Source organism: Myotis yumanensis, unplaced genomic scaffold, assembly GCF_028538775.1.
Source record: "Myotis yumanensis isolate MYYU_CA2020_CCGP unplaced genomic scaffold, mMyoYum1.0.hap1 SCAF_4, whole genome shotgun sequence".
NCBI lineage: Eukaryota > Metazoa > Chordata > Mammalia > Chiroptera > Vespertilionidae > Myotis > Myotis yumanensis.
The window spans coordinates 57,120,342-57,135,382 of NW_027223755.1; positions in this window are offsets into that span (position 1 = coordinate 57,120,342).

A 15,041-nucleotide genomic window follows, 5' to 3' on the forward strand; every position below is an offset into this window, starting at 1 on the left:
TTTCTCTATAATAGAAGTATCAGAGATGAAAGAAAATTAGTAAAATGTATATGAAAATAATATATAAATTGATTAATAAACAATAAAACATGTTATAACAACAAAACATGATATAAAGACAACATTCATAAAAACAATGACTGATAAATTGATTAAATTTATTCTAATATCTCCCTGTATACCACATTGGCGCCAGTGAGAGCTTTAAATGTGTCGCGCATGCATGAGTCAACATTTATTTTTAAATTGCCAGTGTGCATCATATGTACCACCGGTTGGTTGGTCGGACAGATGGTCAGTCAGTCACTTAGCCTTTTATATATATAGATGTAACTCCAATAAAAATAGTTAAAAGGGAGTGAGAAATGAATGTCACCCCAATAAATTTAATTTAAAAAAGAGTTAAGAGGGAATGGGAAACTTTGGAACTAAATGTAAGGACAGAAAGTGTTCATTAGATATGCTAGCCTTGAGATGACTTAAGTAGGAACAATTTTAGTATAGAGGTAAGGGAAGAAAGTGCTAAAGTGAATAATAGATTAGTAGTCAAAGGCCATACTGTTTGAGGACTTGGATTTGAGTTTGGAATAACGTGTATTATTGACAAAATATTCAAAGTTTTCCCTACCAAACCTCTCTGTAGCTGGCCTGTGCCATAGACATTAGACAGCCATGTAATTTGCTTTATCCAATAAAATGTGAATAGAGTTGAGCCATGGTATTTCCAAGCAGAACCACTGAGTCATTAGATGTGGTTTTATCATGGCCCTTTGCCCTGCCACTATTTTGACAGGTGTAGATGGCTACTCCATGAGCCTGGGTTCCAGAGGGAAAGTAAAACAACCCAAGATGGAAACATAACATGAAACTTCAGGATAAACTAACAAAGATAATTAAAGAGAATACTTTGATTTTGCTATCTTGATTTAAAATGTAATCAAGCATAGCCATTCCCTATAGGGAAAAAGTAAATGTGTAACACCAGTTATAAATGTAATCTGTGAATATATAGTTATATTTCTAATGTAAAATAGGCTTAAAAGAGGTAATAATATATGTTAAAGCAAAATTATATAAGATAGATATAGATATCCAACACAATTTAAGTTATTCTTAAATGATTCCATGAAATCATACAATGAATAGATTCACCTGTTTTTCTAACCTATTCTAGGTATGTCTGGTTGTTCTATTACTAATTGGACTCCATGAAATAACAATGAAGCTGTTAAAACACTTGGAACTTTACCAAATTTTAATTCTTACAGTGTTTGACTATATGTAAATTAAATATGTGCAAATGAGTTTAAATAGCATTTTATTTTTAAGATAAGCATAGATTTTTCTCATTTCTCTTGTTCTCATGCTCGTGACATTACACTGCTTATCACTAAAGCATTATTATCAATGAATCCTAATTGTGTTTCATTGGTAATGAAACACAAGGAAATTGATGATGGAGATTTATACTTATAATAACTTGTTTCAAAATATAAAATATTTTTTATTGGAAGCATTTTTTAGGAAAATACTACATTTTATTCAAAAGTGCTATACAGTAACTTCCTAAAAATGTTTCTATGTAATCTGCTTTCTTTGATTTAAAGTACACTGTTTTCAAATATATGACTCTATAAAGCTGACACATCTTAGTGTTCCAGTTTTCTGCCCTATCAGTGACTTTCCTATCATTCTCTTTTTTCAATAATATAGTTAGTAGTGCAAGATTACCCACTTATTAGAAAATCAAGTTATGTTCTCTCCATTTCATACATCATCACCAGTAATAAAAACTCTGAGATCCGGATGTTTCTGGCAGCATTTGACTGCATGAAGTGGAAAAAAATCCAACTTGCCTTTTAGAAGTTCACAGCTCAGCATTGATGATAATAGTGCAATTGTTTTTTCTTCTGTGAAATGTGCAGATCTGATTTCTATCATTTACTAGCTTGAATGTATGTGCAGTGGAGGAGCTCTATTTGATGTCTGACAGAACGCTTTTTTTTATCTCAGTTCTACAGTGGGGCCTTGACTTACAAGTGTTCCGACTAACGAGTTTTTCGAGATACGAGTTGTCTCTCGGCCAATTTTTTGCTTTGAGTTGCGAGCTAAAATTCAGGTTACGAGCCAGCTTCAGATACCCCACCGCTAGTTGGCACAGCGAACATCACAGTGAATGCCACAACATCACCCCAGCATCACATGTCTCACTCGTTCACTTTAAGATTTGACATATGAGTAATTTGAGTTACGAGCTCTGTCATGGAACGAGTAAGTCAAGGCCCCAGTGTACTTTCCAAGTAATACACTTCATTCATGATGATAGAACTTGCAATGCTATTAGTGATCAGGGAGAATTTGTGTTTATAAAAATTGATTAGTCTATACAAGATATCTATATATATAAAACCCTAATATGCAAATAGATCAAACAGCGGAACAACTGAACAACTGGTCGCTATAATGTGTGCTGGCCACCAGGGGCACATGCAGAACATGGCGGGTGTCGGTAGCAGGTGTCAGAGCATGAAACATGGTGGGTGTTGACTGTGGCAGGATAGTGGAGAAGGTGAGCGGGGACACCGGTATCTGTCATTGGGGCGAGCCTCTGCTGATTACTGAAAATTCTTTGCTCTCACATGCCACGGTCCTGCCTGGTGCTTGCACTCCCTGCCAACTCCTGGCGCCAGCCCTGATCACCCGACACCATCAGTGGCTGCGAGCAGCGTCTGCCGACCCCGATCACCCCTCAGGGCTTCTCCACCTCCCCCTGCTCCTGAGGGGTGATCGGGGCAGCAGCTGCCACTCACACCCACTGATGGTGCCGGCCCCAATCGCTCTGCACAATCAGTGGGTACAAGCAAGGCCGGCGCCGTCAGTATGTGGGAGTGGTGGTGGTGGGAGATGGGCTGCCGGCAGAGAGAGGACCAGGGGCCTTGGTGGCCTCGGTGGGAGGGGCCAGGCAGGTGCGTGGAGGATGGGCTGAGACCCGCCCCTGTGCCCACTGCAGCCCTGTGAATGACAATTCGTTTCAAGGTGCAGGAATTCATGCACTGGGTCCCTAGGATGGATGGATGGATAGATAGATAGATAGACAGACAGACAGACAGACAGACAGGTAGATAGATAGATAGATATAAGGATATCTATCTATATACCTATATAGATATATATGTTGACATAGATATAGATATATAAGTATAGATATATAGATGTACATGTATAATAAGTTTTGTTCTCTCTTTTTATTTGATAAGTAGGACAAAGTTTTCTGTCCCCTCACCGTGTTTCTTTCTCTTCTTACCTCTGGTTGAAAAACCTGTTTTTGTTGTTGTTTAGAACAATCATACTAAAATCGGTGTACATTAGCAAGAAAGTATTTTTAAAGATTTCTGCAAAAGGATCTCACCTTGCCCCAAGGACAACATCAGGATGTAGTAAGGGATAAGACTGAGGTAGGTAGAAGGATAGAAAATAATATAAGAACACAGAGAAATAAAATGGCAGAAATTAAGAGATACTTGGAGGTTGACCTTGAATTTATAAAGATTAAGGCTAACCCAAGAGGAAATTAATGCTTTGTCTAAATCTATGGATGCTTTGTCTAAATCTATACTGATGAAGAACAAATAATAAGACAGTTCACTAGTCATTTTGATTTAGGTAGTTGACAATATTTAATGTAAATATAATGAAAGGGTTGCATATGTAAGAAAGTGTAAATATATGTATATACATATATACATATATTTACACTGAGTGGCCAGATTATTATGACCACCTGACGTTTGTAGGCAAATTAGCCATACACTGCATCGTATGGGATATGGAAGCCGAAGGTCTGTTTGAACACCTTTGCTGTCTGCAGTTACCAAGATAAAACGTCTCCAATTCACACAGGAACACAAGGATTGCACAGTCAAGCATTGGAAAAAAGTCATGTGGTCCTATGAAACACATTTCCAGTTGCATCATGCAGATGGCAGAGTGAGAATTTGGCGGAAACAGCATGAAAGCATACACCCCACATGCATGAGAACAACCCTTCAAGCTGGTGGGGGCAGTGTTATGTTTTGGGGCATGTTTTCCTGGCATGATTTGGCCTTTTAATTCGTGTGGAACAACGTCTGAATAGCACAACATACCTAAGTATCGTTGTTGATCAAGTTCATCCTATCATGTTGATGGCGTATCCCAATGGAGATGGCTTCTTCCAATAAGACAATGTGCCTTGACACGGTGCTCATATTGTGCAGGAGTGGTTTCAAGAACATGAGGGAGACTTTACCTTGCTTAGGTGGCCCCCACAATCACCAGATCTCAATCCAATTGAACATTTGTGGGATGAAGTTAAAAGAGCCATGAGGCAGCTGGTTCCAGAACCATCAAATCTCACAGAACTGGACAGTGCTAATCATCAGGCATGGTGTCAGATTCCTCGCATCGCCTTTCAACATCTCGTGGAGTCAATGCCAAGAAGAATCGCCACAGTATTGAAGGCAAAAGGTAGCCCAACGAAATATTGATGTGGTGGTCATAATAATCTGACCACTCACGTTCAAATATATCCCATGTTCAAAGGCTGTTAAATCGCATTGTTTATCCATATCTTCAGAAAAAAATCACTTCTACTGTCATGGTAAACAACCTGTTTCCCTCTGGCCCTCTTGCAACTTCAGTGCAAAATTATAGCTAATTTGCCTACGAAGGCCAGGTGGTCATAATAATCTGGCCACTCAGTGTATAGCACTTCTTCTGCTTCAAGTATTCACAATCTAGGACAGTCTTTCTGACACAGATATTCAGAAATAGGGTGAAATGGCAGTATATTTTCATGCCTCAGTAATCAATTTAGAAATTGAATGAAAATATAGGTCACAATGATATATGTGGACCACTAGAGATCTCTGAATTCCTCTAAATATCTTTGTGAAGAACAATTATGACCTTGAAGAAGAAAGAATATACACAATTTCTTTTGGCGAGCTAGGAAAGCTTATCATCCTCCAAGGATTTTTTTGAGAAATAAATGATAGATATGTATAGTGCCTAATGGAATACGTCATACAAAGAAAGTGCTTTTAAAAGAGAGCTATTTTTATGTCTTTATAAAATCAGACATTGAGAGTACTGAGATTTTTAATATGCATGAATGTGCTCTGATTTTATGAATGATGTTTGATGATCTACACATATTTGTAAATGAATAAAGATTAATATGACTGAGTTGGGGAAATAATGCTTTATGGGGAATATTTTATGGAGTCCTTAGCAGCCATATGTGGTTATGCAGGTTGTGTACTGTGCAAAGTTAACCATCTGAAGAGGGTGAGAAAGGGCTGACCTGTAGCATCTGTGCTGTGGTGTGATCTGAGTTTTCCCAAAAGGAATGCATTTCAGAATTATTCACCATTTTGATTTAGGTAATGGACAATGTTTTATGTAAATATAATGAAAGGGTTGCATATGTAATGGGGTGATATTTATTTATTTATTTAAAGATATTTTTATTGATTTCAGAGAGGAAGGGAGAGAGAGAGAGAAATAGAAACATCAATGATGAGAGAGAATCATTGATCGCCTGCTTCTTGGATGCCCCCACTGGAGATCAAGCTTACAACCCGGGCATGTGCCTTGACTGGGAATCCAACCATGACCTCCTGGTTCATAGGTCAATGCTTAACCACTGAGCCACGAGGGCTGGGCATGATATTTATGACAGTAATGTTTAAAATTTAGTTATCTAAACTTTTCAAGTTAAGAAACAATCTTTTCCTACCATGCATCAGAATCAGGAGAATCCTAGATTTATATCCAGATGGATAAATTTTGAATTATAAAACTTTTAGGTACTTATTTGTACAATTCTTTTTTCCCAGAACACTAATACACATAACGAAATATGTTTTATCTCCATCTATATGAAGTTAAAGAAACAGAAAAAATAGGCAACTCATTTTGATTTCTTACATGAGGTCACTTGATAGCATTTTTTGGAGTTTTCTAGAATATAAAGGTCTTAATGAGTGTTTGTTTTTTAAGAAATGATTAATGAGCAATTATTTTCTTTAGAAAACAATGCCAAAGTCATTATAAATATGAGACAACACAAATGCCCAATGGATACACATCTAGTTTGTGAAAGTCCTCCAGTTTATGACCATCCTGTACTAGCATATAAAGGACTGATTTCTCACCCTTGCTTCCATCTCCTCTTCCAAATAATAGATCTGAGTCTGTTGTGACTTCAGTGGCTAAGGTAGCAGCTTTTCTTGCTTACTGTACATGGATGTGTCACATTTTCCTCCACTTCTCTTTACTATACTTTAGTTCTTAGTTCAAGTGAATTACATTTCAGATAATCCCACGCAGGTGTATATTTTAGTCTCCTTTTGCCCATGTTTACTTCCAACCTGTAAAAGCTTCTTTTTTGCTGAATATGGAAAATTCTTTTCTTCTCTCCAGGACAGCCATTGATGTCCTTAACTTTCTCTAATTAAATAAGCTTTCTCAACAAACACTTTTGAAATGTCATTAGAAAACTTGTTTTTGAGTCATTTAACTTAATTCCTAATCTTAAAAGTGTTATTTTTCATACTGAGTTCAGCAGGATTTTATGAATTAGCCTTGTAACTCGTAAACATTTTCTTTTTCTTTCTGAGTAGCATATGTATATGGATTGAAAACTGCATGTAGAGATGTTGGATTTAAAAAGTTTTGTCAAACCCTACAATAAATAAAGAAAACCCCAAATGAAACTCCAGAATATGAAAAGGTATCTTCTACTCTATTTATGTGGCAAATAATGGGGGGTTGGGGGACAGGAGAGAGCTCTGAAATTAAACTTATCAATTACCCACATTCCTGTTCCTATTCTACGAATTTTGTAATTTGGATGTGAGAAAGCCTAAAATAATAAAGTCCCAAGAGCAGAGATACACAGTACTTTAGAAAGAGTCAGATCTCAAATGGGTCAGGACCTTAGAAAGTCTCATTACAGGAAACCTTCACATTTCCATGGTTTCACATGTGTGATGGTTAATTTTTTTATGTGTCAACTTGACTGGACCAAGCGATGCCCAGGTTAGACAGTATTTCTGGGTGTGCCTGTGAGGGTGTTTCCAGATTAAATTAACATTTGAATCAGTGGACTCAACAAAGTAGATGGTCCTCCTTAATGTGGGCAAGCAACCTCCAATCCAGTTTAAGACCCGAACAGAAGAAAAAGGTGGCAGAAGGAGGAATTCAGCCTTTTAGCCTTTTGCTTCCCACCTGCCTGCTTGAGCTGGGACATCAGTCTTTGCCTGCCTTTGAGCTGGGGCTTACACCTTGTTCTCAGGCCTTCAGATTTGATCTGGATTATATTACTGACTTTCCATGTTTTCTGCTTGCAGACAGCAGATCCTGAGACTCCACAGCCTCCATAATTACGTGAGCCAATTCTTCATAATAAATGTCCTCATATGTATAAATAATATCCTCTATGGTAGAGATGAGAGTATCTGGGTGTGGCTTGGTTATCCAGGGCTGATGGCACCAGCATCCTGGGAAGATCCTTAGAGTGGCAAGACCTTGTTTGTTCTCATCTCTGTCAGCTTTTGTCAAGTCTTGTGAACTTCCCTTTGATACTCTTCTTGAGTTTCTGAAGCTACCCAAATTCCTTCTAATAAGTAACCTTGTAGGAAATTCCTTGTGCTGGAATTAGTCTTATTTCCATTGTTACCTTGACTGAACAGTCATTCTAAAGTCGATAGACAATGCTGAAGGCCTCAGTTTTAATGATGGCACTGACATCCCAGATTTGTCATTGAAATATTTGGTCTTGATCTCAGACTCTAATCTTATTCACCCACCCATTCTAGGGAGAAGAGGTGTACTTCTGAATACTATCAGTATCATTGCATCATAATGTAGTTTTGGTGAGAACATAAAGAAACAGACGTTAGCAGATAATATTCAATGTAGTCTGTTTCAAACAACTTTTCATGAAGACTAACCCAGGTTCGGCACTGGGCTTAAAAATGATGAATCGAAGTGTTATACTTTTTCTCACAAAGTTTAGAGTCCAGAATAAAGACATATTACTATAATACTCAAAATACAGAGTGAAGAGTTATAATTGGGGTATTGTATAGCTACTGGGGAGGGTGTGAAGTTCAAGGATAATAGAAAATTAAGAACAGAAATATTTTTTCTTCTGAGGCAGTTAGGGATGCTGAAAGAAGTGATAATAGCCTGAACACAGACAGCCTAAAGCCAGAAATAATAAGATTTTGGAGCAGATAGAAAAGGATAAAAACTTAAGAGATTGTGCATCAGTATTTTTATAGCATCTGTCTGTTATGATAAAATCAGCTTGTTTTCTATCTGTAAGGGCTACACAAAGCAGACCCAGATTCCTCAGTCACTGGATAGGATTGGGGATGTAGAGAGCAGGTATAAGAGAGACACACAAAGAAGGGCCACCAGCACCACTTTGCACAGTTTCTCAATGTGTCTCGGCTTTAGTGATCATTTTTCTACTCACCATGAGCAGCATTTCTTAGTGCTGTGCTCTTGATCATGCGAGCATTGCTAAGAGCCAGCACACAGAGAAGCAGCTGGGTGTAGCTCTGGGGTGATAGCCAGGCTTCCTGCTTTTTCTTTGCTTGTTTGTTTCTTTGTTTGTTTACTAGAGACATCACTGACTATCAAATACATTTTACAAATAAAAGTTGAAGCTTAAAGGTGTAAGATCACGAATCTACTGAAGTAGATTGTTAGATTTCTTAAAGCTGTGATCACACTCATATGATTGATATCTTATTTCCTCTTCTTTTATATCCAAGTTAGTGAATAAGACTGGAGAATGAATCCCTAAAGGACATTAGAAATGAGCTATTTCAAATTTCTAGAAATATCTAATTACATAGAAATAGTAGTAATAAGTTTTTCACAATTCATCATATGATCTTTCATATCATATGCATTTATTGAAGTACATGGCTTACGGAGTCCTACAAGGTAACATTTGTTAGCTTGGTTTGAATGATGGTATCTGCTCTAACTTTAAGGAAACCTTTGGAGCAGCAGTTGCCAACCAACCAATGGTGCAGACCACTGGTGGTCCGTGAGGTCCTAAAGGTTGGTGACCACTGCTCTAGATGAGCAAAATTATACTCATTTTAAGTGAGTATAGATTTTATTTTTTCTTTCTAACAACAATTTTAGGTAACCTCCTTTTAGACAGCATAGATCAATGATATTTCATTATAACTTCTATATTAATTTATTTTACTTTTTGTTCCTTAAACAGTTGCTGTAACATATTCAGGTAATTTATGAGCCTCAAATCATCTGATTGCTACTGTTGTCACAGTAAAATTAGACTCTTTGTAGAAGAGGCAAGCAAAATATTTTTAGCTGCATGTGTCAGCCAATCTACCATGGCACATTTGATTTCTCAAATTTTCAGTGATTATTATCAGTTACACTAGATGTGAAACAAAAATAGCAGCTTGATTTTTTAGAGTGAATATTGAACTTCAATACTGTCAAAAAAAAGCATTTTATTTTGATGTACAATGAGCATATTTGCTATGTAAGACAGAGAGGTAATAAGTAACAGAATGTCATCTTGAGAAATTCTCTTTTGACCAAGACCACATAGCAAACTCCTTTAAAGCAAAACAGTAAAATAAAAAATATATATATATATATTGATTCTTGGCAGAAAAGAAAATTGCAATTTAATTACTCTCACATGTTTCATTTCTTCCTTTTCTTTTCTTTTTCAATCCTCACCTAAGGATATGTTTTTATTGATTTTAGAGAAAGGAAGGGAGAGATAAATCATTGATGTGTGAGAGAAACATCCACCAGCTGCCTCCTGTGCCGTGACCAGGAATGAAGCCTACAACCTTCTGGTGTATGGGGCACTGCTCCAGCCCACTGAGCTGTCAGGCCAGGGCTCACATGTTTCCTTTCCTTGTGTTGGATTTGTTTTGTTTTAATGCAAATAAAACTGATTCAAGTTGAAGTTCCTGTCTGGGGACCACTAATCACACTGGTGGACACACTAGATACATCCTCCAACTAAATTATACACAAGTAAATCACTCCAATACTGAGTATACTATGGACATTTCCCTATTTCCTACATACGCCACACACTTTAAATCATCACTTAACTTCAGAGGCAAAGGCTTGATTTATGAAGATGTCTGTTTTAGATGTCTGTTTTAGTCACAAATTACCAAATGGATTCAGTGACTTAAACTTATGATCTTACAGTTCTGGAGGCCAGAAGTCCAAAATAGATTTTACAGGGTTAAAATCAAGGTTTCAGCAGTTTTCTTCTCTCTAGAGCAGCGGTTCTCAACCTGTGGGTCGCGACCCCTTTGGGGGTCGAACGACCATTTCACAGGGGTTGCCTAAGACCCTCGGAAAACACATATATAATTACATATTGTTTTTGTGATTAATCACTATGCTTTAATTATGTTCAATTTGTAACAATGAAATTGGGGGTCACCACAACATGAGGACTGTATTAAAGGGTCACAGCATTAGGAAGGTTGAGAACCACTGCTCTAGAGGCTCTAGAGGAGAATCCGTGGCCTTGCCTTTCCCAGCTCCTAAAAGCTGCCTTCTTCCCTTGGCTCCTGGCTCCTTTCTCCATCTTTAAAGCCATCAGCAATAGAGCATCTCCAAATCTCTCTTTCTCTCTGTCAACACATCTTCTTTAACTCTGACTCTCCTCTCTCCCTCCTGTAAGGGCCTTTGTGTTTATATTGGGCCTACACAGATTATCCATAAAAAATTCCCTATCAATAAATCCTCAATTTAATCACAACTGCAAAGACCCTTTTACCACGTAAAATTACATACTCACAGGTTCTAGAGATTAGAATATGATCACGTTTGGGGGTTGGGACCATTCTTCTCTCTACCACAAAATCTTGTAACAGATGTGAAGAATAAATGGATTTTCTTTTAAGGATAACTCGATAACAGAACGTAGAGTTTAATTCAGACTCTGTCTTTTTTAGAATGTATGAACCACCACATTTGGAGGGCTTTTCTTTTACAGACATGAGGACAGAAGGAATACTGAAGTGTCTGTGGCTTGGATTGAATTTTTACACAATTGCCCTAAATTACTATATTTAATCAATAATTATATGATGTCTTGATATGAGACATTACTATCCATCATAGGCTTCTATCAGCTTTCTAAAATACCTCTCCTCTTTTAAGTTTTGTCCTTTTACCTTCAGTTTCCAATATGCTGCTATTGTACCTGAGGAGGAAACCTGTCTTACCACATACACCAGGATATTTATAAAGTCTTATTCATAAAATTCTAGTCAAGACAGGGGGCAGTCTTTAATCTTTTTCTAACCTCCCCGTGTTCCTCAATCCATTTGACATCAAAATTTTGCTCAATTACCTCTAGGATGCAGCTATATTTTGGAAATTTGAACTTGCCAGAAATCTATAAACCTTATAATTCAATTTGTTATTATAAGCTATATGTTCAAATTTATTTTCCAGTTATATTAGGCAAACTCTTATATTTCAATATATAATTTTGTATTTGGTTAAAAAAATAATTAGATAAGTTATGTTTATTGATCAAAATATATACTAATGAAATGGTAAGGTAGGCATATTTTGTATTTAAATTAACTCTCCATTACCTGACTCTCTCTCCCTCTCTCTTTGTGGTAAAAATACTTAATATGAGATCTACCTTCTTAAAAATATGTATGTATGCAATACCGTATTTTGAACCACAGGCAGGATGTTATACAGTATATCTCTAGAAGAAATTAATCATCCTGCATAATAGAAATTATTCATCTTGCATAACTGAAACTTTAAAACCTTTAAATTGCAACTTCCTCATTTTCTCCTCCCCCAGCCCTTGATTACCACAATTCTATTCTCTGCCTCTATGTATTTCATTATTATATGTATTTCAAAATACAAGCAATAAAATGTTTTGACAAAATTGGCCTTTTTGATGGTTTTGAATAATTTGATCTATTTTGATAAGTTCTTTGAGATATCTTTAATTGACTAGCCAGATTGTACTGATTCAAATGCTACTGCAATACAATCCTCTTAAGTGACATTTAGCTAGCATATAATTTACCATCATCATTTCATATTTACCATTCAGTAACTAAAGCATACTCAAAATGTTTATCAATATTTGTATTATATTTTAAAAGTATGAACATATATTCATCTATTATCTATCTATCTATCTATCTATCTAACAATCTATTTTTCATACTGGTTCTCATTTCCTGCTAACATTTCTGCTAAGACTGTTTCCCATCAATATAGAAACCAACTCTACTGAAGCAACTCTTTCTGACCCAGGGGCTCTGAAGAAAGCCCCAGAGTTCAGGCACATTCCTCTTCTGACTTGAGATACTGAGCAGGTTATACTATGCTTTTCAGAGGGCCTGTAACTCATATTCTTAATGGGCTGGGGCTGCTGCATTATGAACATAGGTTGTCTTGAACAGCGTTGGCTTTGAAAACATTGGAACTGTTTCATATCCTCCACCTCCTGATTCCTCATCACATGAATGCAGAGCAATGATGAACAACCAACATAATTAATTAACTAAATGTTTTTTTCTTCTAGGAAAGGCTCTTCATTCAAGTCCATTATAATCTCAAAGTGTTGCAGATGACTATATAATACAGGGTCTCTGAAAATAAGGACATCAAAGTTCCCTCTGTGTCAGCCACACTGGCAAGGCCACTTGTAGAGAGTCTACTTGTGTGGAAGCTAAAAAACTCCCACCATTTTATATTTTAATTCTTAATATTCTGATAGTTTTTGAATAAGTTACCAACAGGGGGAAAGTAACTTTTTTATACATATGCACATTTTAATTTCCAACAATTACAGTTTTCGTTTATCTTGGTTTTTCACTGATACTTGAAAAATGTGTCAATATTTGTTTAATATTGCCAAACAATTTTCATTGGCGTGGCATAATACACCATTAAACTTCTTCAGATAGGAAGAAATATTACAGATGATAAATTGATTCAAGTTCACACAGACAGTCCTCATTCAGAAAAGAAAGCCTTTAATCCAATTCCCCAATGTTAAACCTTCTGTAGTCCATAATAATTTTACTTTAAGCTTTTATATATTTCCCCTTTTTTTGAAAACTAAAAAATATTTTTATCCCTAGCTTTCTAAGTAATATTTTGAGCCCCTTGAAATTTTTTTTCCTAAGAATACATCTGTCTACTTTTGTATTCTTGAAAATTTTATGTGCTAAGCATAAAAAATATTTTTAGAGATTGAATTATATAGAAAATTGTTTAAAATATTTAATTTCTATTATGGGACTTCAACTGTAGTCAGAAATTTAATCTGAAAATTTACAAATATAAAATAAACAAATATGCAAATAAGTAAGTATAAATTTTTAAAATGTTTCATCCGATTCATAGGAGCTAAGTGAACCATGAAATGTGGAAATCTGAAATAAACGAAATTGAGAAGCAATTTCCAATACACTCAGGGAAACAAACAAGTTTTTTTATGTTTTTTATTTGTTGTCCTTATGCTTTTTTTTTCTAGCTATCTAGATTGTGTCTTCAGTGATGGATTATATGACAAAATAATCCTCATTGATCTTCAGTCTGAATGTTGAATAAATTAAACTTGTGGATACTTATGAAAATTTCATGTGGTATGTTACTGCCCATGCTTCTCTTTGGCCATTTTCTCTGCTTTTGCTGTCTGGTAATGTTCAAATAAATCCCTATTGCCCATTAGTTGTGAGATTTTTAAGGGTAGATACTATATCTTAATCCATCTTTTCATTTCCAAGATCTAGCACAGGAAGCAGCTTAAAATAGTCGGCAAGTTGTTGAATGATTAAGTAACTTTGGGGGAAAAGTCACATGAAGAACTGAATATTAATAAATCTTTCAGAAAAAATGACCTAACTTCAAATCTTTTCCTAAGAATCTTTTCCATTCATACTGCCACTTCTGTACTTATCTTAATGGAATGAAAGTTAAAAGAAGAGGCTATCTAGTTTGGCTTTGAAATTAAAGGAATCAAAAAATAAGAATATCTTTATGAAATAGAAGTGATATTTTGAAGTGGAGCTTGAAAAAATAGGAGTTTGAAAGCAGAGATTAGAGTACTTAGATCGGAAGGAAAAACACAAGTCAAAACTTAATAGCAGAAGATGGAATGTGTAAAGCTAGATTTAACTTGAGCCTAATGTAGATATATGGGAAGACTTATGTAAATTTAGACAAATAGCCTTGTGTGACAGAAAGAAGAGTTCACCTTAGTTTGTTACATACAAAACCAGAAAATTTCTAATGGTCATCCTTTTATATATATAATTAGAGGCCTGGTGTACAAAATTCGTGCACGGTGGGGTCCCTCAGCCCGGCCTGCACCATCTCCAATCCGGGACCCCTCTCGCAATCCGGCACTGCTGGCTCCTAACAGCTCACCTGCCTGCCTGCCTGATCGCCCCTAACTGCTTCCCTGACTGCGGGATCACCCCTAACCACCTCTGCCTGATCGCTCCTAATCTCTCTGCCTGCCTGCCTGATCATCTCTAAGCACCTCTGTCTGCTGGCCTGATCACCCTAACTGCTCCCCTGCCTGCCTGATCACCCCTATCTGCCTCTGCCTGTCAGCCTGATCGCCACTAACTTCCCTCCCCTACCAGCCTGGTCACCCCTAACTACCCTCCCCTGGAGGCCTGGTTGCCCCTAAGTGCCCTCCCCTGCCAGCCTGATTGCCTGTAACGGCCTCTCCCTTGGCCCCCACCACTGTGGCTTTGTCCAGAAGGACATCTGGATGGATGTCTGAAAGATGTCTGGTTCAATTAGCATATTACCCTTTTTTTTAGTATAGATAACATATATGCCCCTAAAAAGTTATATTTTTTACATGCTTTAAATTATACAGTACATATTCAACCTCTTTTACCCTGTTTTTTTTTTCTCTAAATATATCGATTTTTTTAACAGAGAGGAAGGGAGAGGGATAG